At 41.1% G+C, this 5241-nt stretch overlaps 1 non-coding gene across 1 annotated transcript; it reads left to right on the top strand.

Annotated features, from left to right (window-relative positions):
• The first annotated feature begins 4782 nt into the window (after window positions 1-4782).
• On the top strand, window positions 4783-4856 carry Trnat-ugu (transfer RNA threonine (anticodon UGU)). The gene has a single exon. It is a non-coding gene; the product is annotated as a tRNA-Thr (tRNA).
• Window positions 4857-5241: the final 385 nt, after the last annotated feature.

Genomic DNA, 5241 nt, shown 5'->3' on the forward strand with positions numbered 1-5241 from the left:
GAAGCTGCATGGGTAGCTGTACCTGTACATGCCATCCAAGCTCTATTTCACTCAATGCCCCGGCGTATCAAGGCCGTTATTACGGATAGAGGTGGTTGTTGTGGGTACTGATTTCTCAGGATCTAGTCACCCAAATTGTGTGAAAATGTATCACATGTCAGTTCTAGTATAATATATATTGTCCAATGAATACCCGTTTTTCATCTGAATTTCTTCTTGGTGTAGCAATTTTAATGGACAGTAGTGTATGATACATAGGCTTATCCCCGCACATCGCCTTACGGGCGCGTTTATCCTGTAGCTCCGCTTTCCTCCACGCCATTGAATTCCGTACAATGCGAGGATTAGGCTACAGCTGCTAGTTTTAAAGTATCGTAGCAGCTGAATAACAAAACGTCATATTCCCTTAATGTGAGATCCGTGGAAAAATGAACAGCAGGCAAACAATGTAACTTCAAAATCCATTGAGTACAGTCGGTAAGAACAATGAAATAATATACGATAAGGCGCCGTAATCCGCTTCATAAGGGATCAGACAGAAAGCGAAAATTATGAGAGAGAATATTCAGCAAAAAAATTTGTCCCCTGAATACGAGATATATGGAATGTGAAAGCGCATTGCCGAGATTTCACTGAATAGCCACCGGAATTAAGGTTGACTCTGATGTTATTTTTGATATCTTCCTTATCGGTTGCTGCGGATTAGTATCTCAAACGCTCCTCGAAGCCATTAAGCTGTTTTTTAACAATTTTTGTTTCCCATGTTCCACTACAGGAAGCAGAGTGTACGAACGACAAGACCACACGAACACGTCTGTCGGCCAAATAAAGAGACTGCAGTTTGAAACAATAACTACATGATCTGAACATTTAACACAATGAGTGCCAAAAACAGGTAAGACTTTAATAGCTTTAGGGGAGCGCCTTTTGCCATTCACGTTGGAATGACAATATAATAAATAAAACGTAAATAGGGTATATATATATATATATATATATATATATATATATATATATATATATATATATATATATATATATATATATATATATATAAGGGTAGGTTTTGTTAATTAAAATACAGAACGTGGGTACGTTTGAACATTTTATTTCGGTTGTTCCGGTGTGATACATGTACCTTTGTGAGCTTATCATTTCTGAGACCGCATGCTGTTACAGAATGATTACCTGTAAATACCACATTAATGCAATAAATGCTCAAAATGATGTCCGTCAACCTCAATGCATTTGGCAATACGTCTAACGACATTCCTCTCAACAGCGAGTAGTTCGCCTTCCGTATTGTTCGCACATGCATTGACAATGCGCTGACCCATGTTGTCAGGCGTTGTCGGTGGATCACGATAGCAAGTCTCCTTCAACTTTCCCCACAGAAAGAAATCCGGAGACGTCAGATCCGGTGAACGTGCGGGCCATGGTATGGTGCTTCGACGACCAATCCACCTGTCATGAAATATGCTATTCAATAGCGCTTCAAGCGCATGCGAGCTATGTGCCGGACATCGATTATGTTGGAAGTACATCGCCATTCAGTCATGCAGTGAAACATCTTGTAGTAACATCGGTAGAACGTTGCGTAGGAAATCAGCATACGTTGCACCATTTAGATTGCCATCGATAAAATGGGGGTCAATTATCTTTCCTCCCATAACGGCGCACCATACATTAACCCACCAAGGTCACTGATGTTCCACTTGTCGCAGCCATCGTGGATTTTTCGTTGCCCAATAGTGCATATTATGCCGGTTTACGTTACCGCTGTTGATGAATGACGCTTCGTCGCTAAATAGAACGCGTGCAAAAACTCTGTCATCGTCCCGTAATTTCTCTTGTGCCCAGTGGTAGAACTGTACACGTCGTTCAAAGTCGTCGCTATGCAATTCCTGGTGCATAGAAATATGGTACGGATGCAATCGATGTTCATGTAGCATTTTCAACACCGACCTTTTTGAGATTCCCGATTCTCGCGCAATTTGTCTGCTACTGATGTGCGGATTAGCTGCGACAGCGGCTAAAACACCTACTTGGGCATCATCATTTGTTGCAGGTCGTGGTTGACGTTTCACATGTGGCTGAACACTTCCTGTTTCCTTAAATAACGTAACTATCCAGCGAACGTTCCGGATACTTGTATGATGTCGTCCAGGATACCGAGCAGCATACATAGCACACGCCCGTTGGACATTTTGATCACAATAGCCATAGATCAACACGATATCGACCTTTACCGCAATTGGTAAACGGTCCATTTTAACACGGGTAATGTATCACGGACGTCCGCACTGGCGGAATGTTACGTGAAACCACGTACTTATACGTGTGTGACTATTACAGCGCCATTTATCACAAAGAAACAAGTGGTCCAACTAAAACATTCATATTTCTTTACGTACTACACGAGTATGTAATAAGAAATGGAGGTTCCTACTTAAAAAACGCAGTTGATATCCGTTTGACCTATGGCAGCGCCATCTAGCGGGCCAACCATAGCACCATCTGGTTTCCCCCTTCAAGCTAGACGAGTTTCGTACTTTCCAGTTTTTTCATTTGATGGATGCTTATTTCGTGATATATTTGGCCCGGTCACTATCAATGGACCACGCCTCCGGTGTATCCTCGTACAATTTAGCTCCAAATAATTAAAAATTCGAAACCGTAAAAAGTGGAGTTTCCCACTGCGTATCACTCTTTTTAGGAGTGACGCACTGACAGCTTGGCGTACTTCACTGGTAGTTGCTGCGTAGGAGGATGGTACAGAAAAAATCTGGCTATGTTTTTGGAGCTTAGAACGAGTAAGCTTTTGACTTCAGAAAACGGAGGAATATTTGGCGGTTCATGTAACTGTTATATGCGATCTACCACTTCTTGAATTCTCACCATTCACTGTACAAATTTTCGAGCTCCAGCAGGTTCATCATCAAATGGAGATACTACTGAAACGTTATGCAAAAAATTTTGCGTTGCACTGTGGAAGGTTAGTACAGCAACCGGTTTTTAATTATTTCAGAATAAAAACGATCTTGGCCGGTAGGTCATTTATTACCAATAATACGTTTCACCCTTTTGGGGTATCATCGGACTGGGTAAATGTCGCTGGATTCACATAACTCGCCCTTCATAAAGCTAGCAAAATGAAAAATGCATGCATACCCGGTCGCATGTCCAGCTAATTTTGCACATATTTTCCGAGTCCTTTTGACAGATGGGATACATATCCAGATACTTTTACACAATCTGATGTTGCTCTAAAAGGATTAAACGCGTTATTGATATCAACTAACTTTTCAACCAAGATTCTTTTTTTTTTTTTTTTTTTTTTTTTGTTCTGAAAGGAACATTATTTTCTTCACCCTATGCAGCTACACGCTATGATCGCGATACTTTCAAAAACAACGGCAATTCGACGAAATGTTTACAAAACGAAGAGATACGAGAGAGTGTTGAGAAGCTGTGTCTCCGAACTTTCTATGTGAAAACTCAAAGTTTTTGAATAATTCAAATTTATTAACATTCTACATCTCTATTCTTCATGACTACTTATTTATTTCTCATCATAATCACCCAAGCGATGAGAACATTTTTCCCTACGAGAGGGCAATTTGTTTATGCCGCCACTTTGGAATGTTCCACTTTGTTGACGGAGCCACGACATCACCTCTGTTTAACCACTTCATCACTATCACAGTGAAGTCCTCTAAGGTCTACCTTAATGTTTCCAAACAGTTACCGCACGCGGTCGTCCGCTTCGAGTTCTGTCACCCATGTTGAGTTTAGCACCATCATTTTCTGCATTACGTGCACGACGAATTCAGTGTCACACATTACTGATTGCCATATAATCATCAATTTACACAGCTCTCTTTGGTCAGCGGATATGAACTGGATACACGTTTTCTGCGTTAGAAGCTCGGTTACATCATGCTGTTCCTCACTCACCGACATAGTTACATTACACCTCGCCGTGTTACACGCCATAATTCGGAGCGCTCTAGCAGCAGAGGGATGCAACTTCGGTCAGTGAAGTGGGGAAGTCGACCGAGTACCATTCTTGAATATAACACCTCAATCGATGTGCATAACGGAATAAAAAATTCGGAGTTATTACTTTTCAGTACGCGCTCGTAGCTGTGTTTTATGATAGTTACGCTGCGTTTCATCCTGTTGTCCATGATAAAATTTTTTAGATATATAGATTTTGGCGAGATTACACAAACAAATTGGTCAGGAAACCATTCCAGTCAGCCAAATGTGCTCTTTCGGGCATTATCTATTGGATAGCACCCAAGGGGGACAGTCGCCTTCAGGTTTTAACTGGACTTTAGTGGAAAAGCAGTCCCTTACAATTACGGTCAGTCGCCAGATTACATTGACCAACCGATTAGGCTATATTTTACTTGCTTGGCTCTGAAGCCTCAGACGCTATGGCTATCGCTTCAACGCGCAATGAAAACGTAGTAAGCTACGCTTCATTCCTACGATTTGAACTATGGGTTCTACGATTCGAACTATCGCAATTGTCGTTCCAACTGTGATCAAGGAAAAGGTCTAAGCTTAATATCATTCCGCCAGTAAGAAATGAAAACTGATGCTTTCTTGACTATCCGGTGTCAAGAAAGCTGTCTAGCAGATTCCCATTTTAGCGACAGTCACCGCTTTTCAGGAAAGGAAATGCTGCAATTTTAAAACGTATCGCATATAAATTTCCGTGAGAAGGACTGCAGGCACTTATCCCTTGCACGCTTCCCGCGCTATTCATCTGTGTCCTCGGTGGCTCAGATGGTTAGAGCGTCTGCCATGTAAGCAGGAGATCCCGGGTTCGAGTCCCGGTTGAGGCACACATTTTCAGCTGTCCACATCGAGGTATATCAACACTTGTCGGCAGCTGAGGTTTTCAGTTAGTTATCATTTACTCCAGGGAAAAGCTGCTCGGTCAACAACAGTAACTGTTCTTTCGAGAACAATTTACTGTCTTCGTATATATAAATAAATGGATGTTTCACTTATTTCAAACGTCTCTAAATTATTAAAGATGTATAGAACGAGGTATTTGGTGAGGAAATTGTTGTTTTGGAAAATAACGTAATAAGAAGTATATCAAATTTCTTTTAAAAAATTGTGGCCCATGACAGTTATCTCTCTTCTGGTATCTGCAACCAAGAGATTAGGAAACCGACTTTTTGCCATTTGTATTATTTCCATTGAAAGTAAATTAATATACTT

This window comes from Schistocerca nitens, chromosome 4 (genome assembly GCF_023898315.1).
Source record: "Schistocerca nitens isolate TAMUIC-IGC-003100 chromosome 4, iqSchNite1.1, whole genome shotgun sequence".
Classification (NCBI taxonomy): Eukaryota; Metazoa; Arthropoda; class Insecta; order Orthoptera; family Acrididae; genus Schistocerca; species Schistocerca nitens.